Here is a 14,530-nt window from a genome sequence, read left to right as displayed (position 1 = left end):
TAAGAAGCAAGAGTTCATCCAGCTAGTTGCAGAGTGTATTCACTAGCTTTTTCAAGTCATATGACTTTTAACATGGGCTCTAAACATTGATTTTGAATGTCTCTGTATGGAGGAGGTTCTTTACTTCAAACACTTGATATACTGGCAGTTTACCTGTGTAAATGATACAGACATGAACATCTGCATATAAAGCAGGCCCTCAACTGATGTTTTAGATATGTATGCATACGTATCAGAGGGCAGGACCTGGCTTATGCTGTGCACCTGAAATTCTGGCTCTCCCATGACTGCAGATTTGTGCTTGAGAAGAGCCAAGATCACTGCATGTGAAAACATCCCAGACTTGCACTGAAGGGAGGTGTTGATTCTCTAAAGCATGCGGATGTGGTGATGTCTTTTTTTTCCTCTGCTCCAAGTACATATGCTGTTTTTTGTTTTGTTTTTTCAAAACAGATGCTTGCACTCAAGGAGAACTAAGGCTTGTTTAAGGAGCTATTGTTTAATTATCAGTTGGCTCGGTAGGTTCTAGCATTTGTCTCTGGGTGAACCCAGTTTTGGGTGGTGGTGGATGTGGATGGGGTAGCAGCAGGCTCCTGTGTGCAGCTTTGGGCTCCTGAGCGCTGCAGACCCCACGTTGGGCACTATCTGGGCAGAGCACAGTACAATTCGAGCTGCTGGTTTTAAGGCCTAAGTAGGCAATGTTAGCATAAAGCAAGTAAATAAAACTGAGCTAGGAACTTTTAAGTGTTGTGTATATAAATATGTATGTATGTGCATTTAAAAGTATACGTGTGGATACGTGTTTAGATAGCACGCAGATTCCTGCAAAGTAGATGGAACAATCTTGAACTCAGTCCCTGCTGGCTTCAGTAGTTTCCCTTGTTCCTGGATGTGGTCTTTCAAATCTTGTTTTATAATAGATTGTGTTCCTGTCCAAAATATGTTGTTGGGAAACTTACTGCAAGAGAATGACTCAAAAATTATTTATGACTACAATTCCAGGGCTTGCATAAAACCACAGTGGCTCTTCTCAGGTAGTGCCATGTGCTGTCAGTCCTTCCCAGCCTCAGTGGTGTTGGCAGCTCTGCTGTGCAGCAGGAAGGTTCTGTGGGCTCCTCTGGTGGGGTGCTGGTTTAGTGAGGAGGTGTAAGAGAGGAGAGCTTGTGGCTGGAGGGGAGTTGGGGGCCAGGGTGTGAGTCAGCTGAGAAGGAGCTCGGGGCAGAAATGGGGATGGAGACCGGAGGTTTCATGCCTGACTCAGCACTAGCTCAGAGCCTTGTCTCCCTGTACTAACCACACTGGTGCACCCGCAAATGATAAAATGGGATTGTCTTTATCTGCCAAACCCCTTCTGTTCCTTTTCATATTGTTCTCATTTCCAAAGACTGTCAAATGAATGCTTTGGGAGTTAATAAAACCTACTTCATCTGGTGTTTTCCTTCCCACAGAGTTGAGAAAGCAAAAAGTAAGCCCGAGCTGTGCTGGGTGCTGCTGTGTTACATAGCCGTAGGCTAAGCAGCAGGATGGGGAGTGGATACCAGGTTCTCTCCTTGTTATTAAGTAGAAGTTGGCTTCCTGTCAGTCCTCAGTTTACAAACATCCTAATTGGTAGTCTTGCTCCTGGTAGTGAATGAACCAGGTTGGCTTCTGGATGTCTTCCTCTCCCCTCTCTCCACCTTCTTCTGAAGTGCTAAACAAATACTTGTCTCTTCATTAATCAAATCATCCAGCATGTGTAAAGCTGCTGGTAGTGTGGCTTCCTACATTTTTTTCTGAAGCACGGGCATTTGTTAATCCTTCAGAGGTAACTCGCATTTTCAGCCAGGTTTCTCCTGTGCTGTACATAGTGGTACAGAATCCAATGAGGTTGTGTGTTCAAACATTGTGATTGTGGCCCTTGCAACAAATATTTTTTTTTCTGAAAAGCGTAGTTGAACTGTAAGATGAAAGAAGGGAGTGCCAGCTGTGCTCCAACTCAAAAATATCCGTATTATAATGAAAACTTCAACCTGTTTATTCTTCAAAGAACAAAGATCCAGATGGTACATCCCTTTTGCTGTACATACTAGTCTCTTCAGAATAATAATTTAAATGGGGAGATTTCCAAACCTGATAATCAGGGTTCATAATGAACACACCAAACTTATCTAAGATTTATTAGGTAGCATCGCTAACTCTCTTATCATAATAAAAATGCATTCCTCTGAAGGTCATAGAACTTGAAACTAGAAGTTGAGTACCATATTTATAGGAAGTTTAGTGAATGAAAGTTTGTGATTTATCACAAAACCACATTCAGCTGCAACCTCCTCGCCTTTATGCCTTATGTCTCCTGGCAGTTGTTATTTTGATTTTTCTGTATTAAACCTTACCAGGATATAAATGTATAGTGCTTAGAGAGTAGAATCCAGGAATATTGAGCAGTTGGGGATATTAAGTGCCACATATTCTGCTGCCTTGAAGTGGCACTCAGGTCTTTGGTATACTAAGATAAGCTGCTTCTTTTGGTAATTGTGCTTCTTTGCTTTTTGGCTTTTAGGACAGGGCACCTAAAGTTTAGCACTGGATCTCCAGTGTAAATTTATTTTTAGAAATTTTAACAAGCAACTTTTACAGATATTTCAAAGTGGTGGAAGATACAGGAGTAATGTGAATAAGAGGTAAGGAAGACTGGTTTGAGGTGGGGGTTAAAATCAGAAAACTACCTTTGGCTGTCCAGCAAAACCACAGTTGTTGAACACTGTCTACACATTCTTTGTTTCTCTGAGGATTTTTAGAGAGGGGACGGGGAAGCTCGGGTGAGGACACAGCAGACAGCATTCTTTGGAAACAAACCAAAATATTTGACTTCTTGAGCAGTGTTTTAAACTGTCAGATTGGGCTAAATTGCGTCAGCAAAGGCAAATGTTTGGCATGTGATTTGGTAATGAAATCACTTTAGTTTTATTATCCTACAGACACTTCCACAAACACACGGTTTTTCAGATTAATCAGTCATGAAAAACAGTGAACTCTGGCCAAAGTAACATAGTCAGACTGCCTAAATAAGATTTTTTGCTTGCAGGATAACAGTAGCTTTACATCTGTTCCTTAACAGCAGCATGCTATTCCTCTGTCACTTGCTAATGGTTTTGCAAGGAATCGGCAGAAGGAACTGTCCCACCCTGACCTGATTTCCTAGATATTTTGTAAAGATTCCCACTGGGAGTGGCACCCAGTTACTTTCACACAAAACACGGCTGGTGCTGTTGTCACCGCAAGTGGCTTAATTAAGTTTGAATGAAACAAAAGGTTATGGCAGAATGGCAGGGCGTGTTCCCACAGCTGGGGCTTTGTAGTGCTTTTGGATCTGCATGTGTGAAACAGCTGCATCGTGTGTGCCCACCAGGCAGAGCTGTGTGCCGGGCGAGGGGTGCTCCCACACAGCCCCCCAAGCCCCTCCGCGCTGGGTCAGGCCCCAGAAACTCCTGGCTCCGGAGAGGGCCCTGGGTGCCAGATTTGGTCGTTACGGGTTTGTTGTTAGCAACGCTTCCAGCTCTGCTCTGGCAATGTTTGTGTACCGATAAGTGAGGAAATGCATAACTTTTGCTACCAGGAAGTGATTAAACACTTGGCTGCTAAAACCCAGATCTCAGACAATAAAGCAATTTCATGTCTCCTGCAGTTCAGGTCCTTTCTGAGGTTCCCATGTCTGTTCGGAGAACCAGTTTTACACCAGTGCTAGCAAGAGTTTGCTGCCAGGCTGGGGAAATGCATTAAGGGTCATTTCAATGATTCCTGTTTTTGACCAGTATTAGTCTTACTTAATAAAAATTTCGGTGCTGGATTGAGGGGGTGCTGATGTGGCCAAGCTGGAATGAGCTGTAGGTGCTTTGAAAGGCAGGATCAGAATTTTAAGAGTTTGAAAAGTTGAAATTATCTGTGATCAGGTGGATACAATTTCTAAAAGCCACTGTAGAACTCTGACCCTACTAGGAAAGGAAGGGAACAGCCAGCTGAAGGTGGGTGTATGGGGCAGAAAAGGACCTGCTGCTTACAGTACCACACCAAGGCTGGTCCGTCGGGTAGTGCCAACACAAGAGCTGACCTTGGGTGCCAGTGGCATGTCGGGAGCTAGGCTGGTTTCCTTCCCCTCTAGGTGGTGCAGGTCGACCCCCAGCTAAAATATTTTGCCCAATTTGGAGTACATGTTGTATGCAAGAGGCAGATAAACTAGAGCAGGAACAGTTCGAGCTTAGAGGACGTGGCCTGGGGAGAAGCTTAGCTACCTTCACTTACCTGTGTTAAAGAAGACCCGAAGCATGCTGCTACAGTTACTTAGGGCACAACCGAAGTGTTACGTGACTCACCTTCTCTAATAGTCCAGCTAATGCTTCTAGATCAATTCCGATTGGTTTTGCAAAACTTGCGTTTTGCCCTGGATGTTTGCTGCTCCTATTTCAGTACTGGAGAACAGTTTGTGTTTCCCAAGGTCATGCCTGTTTCTGCCAAAGAAACTGACCAAGAGATACTGCCTGGCTCATCTTGCATCACTCTCTGGATTTGTTCATTTGACTAAGATCCAAATTTAGAAGGAAACGTGGTTATGCCACACTTAGAATTAGTGTCATGCTGCTGACTGCCACTGCCTCTCTGAATGGGTTACAAAAGCAGCTCTAAAAGGACCTGTGCAACAGCAAATGCTCCCCTCTATGGGCAGTGCCCACTGTCCTTCCTGCCTGTGCTCCCTGCCACCCCTGCTGGATTTACAGTGCAGATAAAACAACGCCCCGTGGGAAACTGAGCTGAAATTAGAAAACATGGCAGGGGATGGCAGTGAACTTCCTGCCCAGGGCTCCACACCCAAACCATTCATAACAAGTTATGCTGATCAGTGAGTGCTGGGTAGAAGGCAAAGGCGTTTCTCGCAGGTCATTTTTGGTTTATCTGTTTGCAGTGGGATGGGAAATAGCTGCGCGTGGTGGAAAGCCTTTCCTAACAAGTGCGGGCTGCTGTGGTGGCTGGCGCAGGCAGGCCGTGGCTGGGCAGCACCAGGAGCAGCGGAACAAGTGAAGCCGGTGCTGGTCAGGCAGGTGCTGCTGTCTGCACATCACCTGGACTCGAGTGTGAAAACAGTTATTAACAAGTAGCTGTGTAAACAAACACCAGTCTGCTCTGCGTGTTGTTCCCCCCTTCTGTTTTACTGGCTGCTGGTGTAAAACAGACTTTTATACCTCATGAGGTGCCATTTGCTGCCAAGTGTCGTGTCTTCGACTCTGCCCCTCGCTTCAAGGCCTATACCTGTTCATATTTTTTCACCTTTTTAATATTTTATATTTCAAGGCTCCTTCCTTCAGTAATAAGCCCTGTTATGGGCCTTCGGTTTCAGCTAAAGACGTTCTGGAAATAAAAACTAGGGGTGGCAAAACCTAATTTTTGTGGTGTATATCCTGCCACCAGGGTGGTTCGTAGCTTCTGTGTGAGTGCTGTCAATGTTCTGTGCTATTGGAAACTCTCCTAAAAGTTGTTACGGTAAGGATGCATTTTCTAATTCCGCAAACTGTTCCAGTCCATCTGCCTTGTCGACACCATCAGATAATACAGTGCTAAGCATTGCTGGTGGTTGATCAGTTCCTAGTGTTTGCAAATTGTAAATAAAAACATAAAAAAGCATTGTTTACCTATGATAAATTGGCATGTGCAAGTGACCGGTTAAAGCAGTATTTAGCTTTACTAATTAAGTGGCTGTGAGTGCTAGCACTGGAAAGTGAAGGTCTTTGAAGACTGCATGATGATGACTTGAAAGAAAATAGGCTCTAGGAACCCAGAATTGCTGGCTACTTTTAGAGTTTTACATTTTGTGCTTGCCTGGAGCTGCCATACACTGCTGTACAGTCATTCTGCTTAGGAAAGTTAGAAATGATGGAATTAAATGATTCAGCCCTTTAAAAATAAGTAAATAAATGTGGATTCTGACCCAGACCTAATGGTTCATTTGTGAGCTTATTTACCCAGTCCTGGCTTCTGAAAGCCAGGTCTTAATTGGGTTTTGGTTAATAACTTGCCTAATATAAAAATGAATTTTAGAACATATTTTAAAATATTCTGTGAAATAACTTGGCTTACCACTTGCATCAAAAAGCCATTTTTGAAGCTGAAGCTTAGCTGATTTCATAGATTGTTGCAGTTGTTGTTTAGTTAAAAAAAATATATGTACAGGTTCAGTGTAATATTTCAGCTCTGTAGACAAATGAGACTAGCGTTTGTCTTTTTTGTTTGTCTTTTTTGTTTGTCTTTTTTGTTTGTCTTTTTTGTTTGTCTTTTTTGTTTGTCTTTTTTGTTTGTCTTTTTTGTTTGTCTTTTTTGTTTGTCTTTTTTGTTTGTCTTTTTTGTTTGTCTTTTTTGTTTGTCTTTTTTGTTTGTCTTTTTTGTTTGTCTTTTTTGTTTGTCTTTTTTGTTTGTCTTTTTTGTTTGTCTTTTTTGTTTGTCTTTTAAGTATATTGCCAACTTCATCCTGCAGCAAAGCTACATGGTTGCTGACCAACTTGTGTGCATGCTTTGGATGCCCTCAAGCATGAGAAGTCCATTCCTCTGGGTCTGTAGACAAGTCATCTAGTGGCTGGTCAGTACGGTTCATTAAGCCCCAACTCTGAAACCATGTAAAGGATTCATCTTGTTCTTTTGCTATCAATCTCACTAGTGTCTGTGCTCACAAGGCTTGCAGGACTCGAAGAGTTGGTCTCTGCTGAAGTCTTTGCTGTGCACAGGAGTGAGGCTGTTGGTGACTCCACTTCTTATCTGTGTTCTCCAGTTCTCTGTTTCTGGTTTCATATTTTTTTCTGACATTTTTAAAGGTAGCCTTAAAGTATTATCTCAATGTGACAAGCGTAAACCTACAAAAATGGCAAGGTATGTAAATGCTGTGAACTATATTCGTGTCCAGGATAGTCAGACCATGTTCTTTCTGCAAGGTTTATCTTGTTTTCATTCTGACTGTTTAAGCAACTAGCCAAAGTTGCCAGAAAAGAAAGGAAAGCCACCTCTTCCTCTTTTTTTTATTTTTTTTTTCCTTTTTTCCCCTGTTTTGATTACAGAGAAATACAGGTGAGAAAACAGCAAATACACTCTTAATTCCAAAGGATGTTAGGGGTTTATTTTGTGCAAAAATCTGAGGAGATTTTTGGATTAAAACACTTGCCTGACTTAGGTATGTAATCCTTTTATTAAAAACAGTATAAGGTTTCTTGTCAGATGATATTCAGGTTTTCTTCAGAAACTCTAAGTGTCTTGGTGGGGAAGTGAAAGTTTCTAGAGATACTTTTTTGTGTCATGTCAACAGCTGCGTTTGTTTTTTAATTTATTTTTTGTAAATTGTTATAAAAGCTCTGAGATAAAGTCAAGATACTTAAATACAACCAAGGCCTCCTGAGAGAGCTCTTCAGAATAGCTCCATAAAACAAAGTCCTGTCAGCTTTGATGCATCAGTGAAGCAACTTTTGAAATTCCAGTAAACTGAATGCATGTAGACTCTCAGTAGTGTGTTGCATAGCAGGCTATAAGTTTCAGATGTCTTTCATACCATTGTTTTAATTTCAAACTATGAAAAGATTTTTATGCACAAATCTAATATTAGTACGTATATCCTAGAGACAGAGAGGGTGGATGGACAAGCATGTCTGAATTCGTCCAGGAAAAATGAAGGCATGTGTTTTTTTCCATGCAGAAGCTTATCTTTCAAAAATCCTCATAAAGATGAGCCAAATGAATGCAATAAATGTTCTAATGTTTCATGTCTGGCATTTTGTCCAAGGAAAAATGTTGAGCAATCAAGATAGTTCCTCTGATCCCTGGGCTGCACCGTGTCCAACTGCAAGTGCAGCAACTGCAGGGCGCAGCACTGAGGGAAAGAGCTCTGCCCCAAATCAGCCTTGATCAGGTAGCTTCCAATCCACATCACAGTCTTTTAAGGAAAAAGATAGCAGCATCTCCATTTTTGCCAGTTACTGACTGATACAAGTGCTTTTGGCAGGAGTAGACAGCACTGTGTATTTATGAAGTGCTCAGCTGAGGGTAGAGAGAATAAAATACTGGGGGGATTGAAAGCAGAAATGGATAGCGACGTTGGGCTTCCTGGGCCGGGCCAGGGTTTTGTTGCTGCAGTTGGCTGCAATCAGAGGTGCACAAGCCTTGCTGTTCCCAGCTGCCTTTGAACTACCCCAACAGTGGTATTTCTGTGGTGTCCAAAAACGTCTGTTCAGCAAGATCCAGCTAGTCTTAACAGTATTTTAAGGTAGATTTTGGAAATATCTGTAGTGCATTTAAATATAGTGCTCATATAACCCTTTGGAGAATTAGGACCTGTCATTAAAGTACATGTAACTAAATATTATTTTTGTCAATTAAAGTATTAAAATATTATATTATATTAAAATATTATTTTTTGTCAATTAATTAAAATTAAATTTTTGTCAATTAAATTTATTTTGTCATTAAAAAGTCTTTAAAAGCATATTTTAAAGTCTTTAAAAGCATATTTTCCTCTATCATGCTATGTTTTACGAGCTCCTTATAACATTAGTAAGGTTAATGTTAATTTTTGTAGGGCAGGTTTAATTAGCTCCTACGCTTCTTCCCCCCATTTACTTTGATGGAAGAGTGATTTTTTTTTTTCCTTTAATGTTTGCATGTAGTATAGATCTGTAAATCACAGAAATTTGGGGTTTGATATCTGTCCTGTTTCTCAAAAAAACAAAGAAAATAATTATTTTATCGTTGTGCTGTCATCTTCTATATATAGGACTATATGCTATATATCTAGTCCAATCTACGCGTTCCAAATCAGCCATCTTTATCTACAGTTATCATTGCTGTTATTGATAGAGTCACGTTCTGTTGCCTTTTAGTAAAATCAGTTGTATAGGTATGGCAGTGTTCCACAAGTTGGGCAACAGGCAATGAGTGCAAGCATCTCAGGCAATGCAGGGCATGGGACTGCTGAGAGCTCCACGCTTGCATCGCTGTAACTTGCCTGGTACCTGAGCTTCTACAGCAGCGTGGCCTTTGCTGGTGCCGGTGTCTGGGCTGGCATGTAGAAAGGGAGATGGCAAGCATTTTGTCTGGGGGTCTTTGTCTAGAGAAGCAGTGAGTAACTGAATAGGGTTGTTGGATTTAGGGGAGCAACCACATTTTGAAATGCTTTGGTTGACCGGGGCTGCAGTGAGACTAGGCTCAATGGTTTAGACTGACAAAACACATCATGCCTATATGCATCATACCTAAGTGAGCTTAACCTGTTTGTTTTTCATAAAGCTTTAGTTCTTGACTCTTAATGTTGTCTAAGTGGTATATAAAATTTTAAGGGACTTGAATTATAATGTCTCAAATTTTAAAAACTCTATTGACTATTCAGTAGATTCAGGGTATGTTTGAGTGCACTTTTGTATCCAGTGGCTGTCAACAAATTTATGTGATAAAATCTGAGACTACAAATGTGAGATGAACTGTAAGTCAGAAATGTCCTACTGAGAAGGCCTATTTTTGCCTGAAGTGTTTTCCTATCTAGTAAAGGGGATGAAGTGAAAAGTGTTGTGGTGGGGAGAGCTTCCTGCTGCAGCTCCCTGGTAGCCAAGCGCTTTAGATGCTTATGCAGCTGTTTTTCTTTGGAGCCTTTCCAAGGAAACAGTCATTGCTGATCCAGAAAATCTGTTTTCATTAAATTTCATGGCTATCTCGTGTTGCATCGTATTTAGCTCTATCATGAATAAACACTTGCTCAAATCCGTGTAGCATGTAATCCTGGGGAGTCAGTCAAAGTAATCCTCGATACATCCCTGGCATCTTTGATGTTGCATGAAGGCTGAGGCCATGTGAGGTCTCAGACCTGCCCTCGGCAGCAGTGAACACACCTGAGACCCCACTGGGGACGGGCAGAGCCTCCATTCACTGCGTGGGGGCCGTGGCTGCTGGGGGCACCTGTGGCACCAGCCAGTGGCTTCAAGGTGTGTGGGGAAAGGCCCCCCTTGGTGCCCATTTCTAGCAGCAAGGTCTTTCCCTAGGGGTTTTGCTTTCCAAATGGTGATTTGGGTAAATATTACAGATAAGTTAAAAGAAGTTAAATAATTTAGGTGGAAGATTTTCACTAGTTTCTCGCTAGCATATGTGTACATTTCTACTGAAGAGTGGAAGTGGTGCTTCTGACTGGTGTGTCTTGGAACAAAAGGACTCTCTGTGTCTATCAAGCTGCAGTTGAACTCAGGCCCAAATTAATCTCTTCTTTTTCACCTCTGACCAGCTGGAAGGTAGAAATGAGAAAATCCTGAGTTCCTGGGGTGACTGTAACTTCCATCTTCTTCTCAGGAATACGTTCAGGAAGGGTGGGAGAGGGGTTATAATGAAGCACTGGTTTATTTTCCAGAACTAATTTAATGTTTGGGTACCTCAGGCAGGAGAGGAATGAGGGATTTGGAGTTGGATAATATGAATGTAATGTGTTGAGCTACAATGGGTTCTGTCTGTTCTTAACTGTGCAAAGAGATGCTGTTTGGTTGTGTTCCCCCACCCACATACTGCTACCAACTGGTAGATTCCTTGACTGTGAACTATGTAGATTGATGTGGGGGAGATTTTTGTGACTGGATAGCTCACTCTGAACTGTTGGTGTAGTTTTTGTTTTTGAACATAACATTACTATTCTTGCTCTCTCCCTCCTTTCTCTCAAAATCTCTGTTGTTTCTTTAAGCTCACTTTACTGCGTGAAAACCGATGGAGGGAGGCATTCTGCAAATTCTCAGCTGTTGAGCTGCATATGGTTTTTCCAGAATGGGATATAGGTGCCTGGATTCTCAGGCAGAGGATTTAGTAGTGGCGGATGGGAGGGGCTGCAAGAGGCCCCTACTCCTCATCCTTCCTCTTTCCTTTTCCTCCCCTCCCATTTCATAAGTCATTATTTTGTACGTAATATATGGGAGATCATACTAAAAACCTGTGCCTGGCACACAAGTCATTCTGCCTTTGAAGAGGTAACTCATGCTGTCATTAGGCTCAGCACTATGTGCTCTTACACAGTGTTGAAACATTTGTTGGAGGCTTTCCAGGTACTGTCATCCTAAAACACACTGAGAGAGAGCAAGCAGCATCCCTAATTGTCAGACTGACCTTCTTTGAGGAGAATCAAACTTGAGACTTAGCACATCCCGTATGCGTTTATATTATACGGGAAACTTTCTGATACCTTTTAATTGAGCCTGGAAAACAATCCATGCTTTATGCTTTACAGAAAAGTGCAGTACTTTTTAACAGTACTATAGAAACTCAGCAGCTTACGTAGTCAAGTTTTATGAAATAAACATGTGCTTACTAGTGTTTCATTATTAAATACAAGAATTTCCATGGCTTACTTAAAATTTATAATTTTAAACTGAAATAGGCCTAAGTTTGTCACCAGGCAGCTGTTACTGGTCTGTAAATTTGTATTAGAGCTCTTCAGTGGGAATTTTGTAACCAATATTCTAGAAATGCTCTAGTAGAAATTTAACTCGTAAGTAAATGGGCATGCTGGTTTGATAATTCATATCATAATCGTAAAATGTTCATTGTTGCATTTGTCGTATCAGTAATCTGTATAATTTGTACCCAGGATATTTGTAAGAAGCGTAGGTGAGTTTAGCTCACATTAAATTGTCATGAAAAGCGATCGTGTTGATGGCTGCCTTCAGGAGTTAGTGCTTATGGGTAGTCTGCTCCATGCAGACAGCTACCGTGTGCCTGGACTAGACAGCTGGTGCAGGGAATCCAATACGCGTAACTCTACCTGCTCCTTCTGCAGAAAAGGTGCTGGGGTGACTGCACGGGGGGAGCCACTGATGCAGTGCGCGCAGGGTTTGTGTGGTGCTCACCTTTCCTCCCTTGGGCTGGGAACCCCTGGGCACGGTGCTGGGCTGCGGCAAGGCTGGGGTGTTTGTCACGGCTGGCTCCCTTTCTCAGTGCGTGCATTTCCTCTTCAAGAGGCTGTGTTCAATATTTTAAACATTTATCAGATCTCTGAGAGAAATATGTGCAAAGGATACATTGTTTTCATACAGGATAAAGGAGGAAACTAGGCATTTTTAAATCAGTACTTTAATCTGTTGCATAATGAGTAACCATGTTGTTTTCTCCCTTCTTATTTATTCTTTCTGTACCTTCACCTGCTCTTGTCTTCTAATGTAAGCCCTGTTCTTGGGGAAGATGTTAAATTTAATGAAGCTTCTCATTTGACAGGGAGTATTTCCATACATTTGCAAGCAGAAAATCACACTTTTCTCACTGAAACTTCATAGTATATAGGTCTTCTGCTACTAATGTTACCTTGTACTACATGACATACTCTCAGCAGTAAAGCAGTATTTAACATCCAATGCGATACTGATTTTTCAGGCAGGTCACAGAAGTCTGGTTGTGATCTCATTCTGGGAAAAGATGCCCTGTAATCTATACAAGTCTTTCTCTCTTTGTTTCCAGTATGAACACAAATTATACAAAAGCTCCTCATCAGTTCCCTTCAGCCACTGTTACTTTGATTAATTTGCAGAAGACAGTTTGAAAAGTCAAGTTAACCTTTACCTTTTTAGGAGGTGATCTGGCACCATTAAAAGACAGCTGACCTGCAAATGGTGATAGGAATGTCAAGAAACTGTTGGTATTTGTTTCATTGTGTTTGTTAGATGTCAGGATTGATCATTCCAGACTTGCTTACCTGATGTCACTTGTCAGGAAGGAGATTGTTCTGTGTTAAATTGCAAGAATTTAATTTCAAAAGCAGCCCCTGATGAACTGGAGACTGGGGAAACAGGAGCTGAAAATACAAAGCTATTCAAGGTTCATTCTAGGCTGATTACAAGACAGGACAGAGAAACTGTGACTTCATTTGCAAGTGGAGAGCTGGAGAGGAAGGGCAGGGACTGGCTGGTGGTATGGCCCCTCTCTCTATGCAATAAAGGTAGGTGCATGAGCACAGTAGGCATTACCTTTACAACAGTTTTCTTCTGGCTTTGACCCCAAAAGCTTCAAGAAAAATCACGAAGTGCCAAATGTAAGCTCTACATCAGCAGGAAGCATCCCTAATAAAGAACAAGTATTTCTGAGATACAGATAAAGATGTTTATGGTAGGTAACCATGGATGTGATGGCAAATATACAACCATTTTTCACAGTGTTTCTAGGCAATTAGGAAGGTATTTTGTCAATGATGATAGGAGGAGGGGAGAGGGCAGAATCCTCCTTAAATTTTAACATACCATGATGTAGATTACCAGGAGGAACGAGCAATACTTTCTGTGTGGGTTTTATTACTTGGCAAGATCCACTATGACTTAATCTCAAAAGACTGCTTTAAAGAAAATAAGTTGCATTTATTTATATGTAATACACTTCGTTGGCCAAAAAAAAGGAAAAAAAAAAAGTCAGGAAAAAAAAAAAGCCCTTATCAAACCATGTATGGTCTTTATTTTTAAAATGTTTCCAAGTGCTTGCTAAACATTGCTGGAAATTTGTGTAGCTGTGAAGGCAGTCGCTTGTCAGAACTCGAAGTTCCCATGTTAGTCACAACAAGTATGTTCAGAAGGAAGCAGGCTCCACCAGCAATCCTCTTCTTCAATCAGGGTAACATTTGCACTCTATTTTCTTCCTCTATATAGTTGCATCTGTTGATGTTTCCTTACTACTTAGCATGCAGTGAGAAGTCTTCTGGAATTATGAATCAAATACGCTCTTTTAAGAGGAAGAAAGCCAAGGACATGGCTAATGCGACAACCTAGCTTTGACTTATTAAATAACTAGTTAACAAAACACTTGCTTAAAGCACAACAAAAGCACCTTGCAGAAGCTTTTCTTTCATCAGGAACTTGAGTTCTTTACATTATTGAATTAAAAAACATTTTTAATTCAAGGCTTTTACAATTTGGTTGGACAAAAGTCAGTACCAGATAATTTTTAAGATATTAAACTTGAAAACAAATGAACAAACCAGTATAAATAAATGATGCCATTTTATCAAAGAAATGTAATGGGAACCAGACTTGTATCTAACGAGCCTCCAGGTACAGTCTGTGCTTGCTTGGAAACTGTAATCGTTGTCTGGCTTTGTGTGCTGGGTGCACAGGAGCGTGTCTGGGCTCTGAGATAACGGCCTCAGATTTGCAACGCAGCACGGCTCAGCCTCGTAGCCAGAGCTCACCCCTCAGCTTGTGCCCACCTCGTCTCTCCCTGGCCCAAGCCTGTTACTGGAACGGGTGTAGGTTTTGTGTAGCCTGTGTGCTTTATGGGGAGTGGGGTGGGGGAGGGGGAGGGGGAGCGGGTGTTGTCCATCTTCTAAGACTGTTTCCACTAAATTTTTAGTGATCAGTCAGGAAAATTGAAACATTAGATATGTTTGGATTTAAATTAGTTGCTTTCTGGAAATCCTTTGCTTATTAATCAGTGAAAAGTTACAGTTCTCAGCTAAAACTTAAGTGAGAATTCTCTGTAGTAGTTTAAGTTGCTCTTCTGAGGATGCCCAAACTTAGACTTAAACTCC

General features: G+C 41.5%; 1 protein-coding gene across 1 annotated transcript in view; it reads left to right on the top strand.

The window, feature by feature from the left end:
* MICAL2 (microtubule associated monooxygenase, calponin and LIM domain containing 2) overlaps positions 1–14,530 on the top strand; it is a 124,699-nt gene that overhangs the window by 26,676 nt on the left and 83,493 nt on the right.

This window comes from Cygnus atratus, chromosome 5, assembly GCF_013377495.2.
Source record: "Cygnus atratus isolate AKBS03 ecotype Queensland, Australia chromosome 5, CAtr_DNAZoo_HiC_assembly, whole genome shotgun sequence".
NCBI lineage: Eukaryota > Metazoa > Chordata > Aves > Anseriformes > Anatidae > Cygnus > Cygnus atratus.
This window is presented reverse-complemented; position numbering and strand designations above follow the sequence as displayed.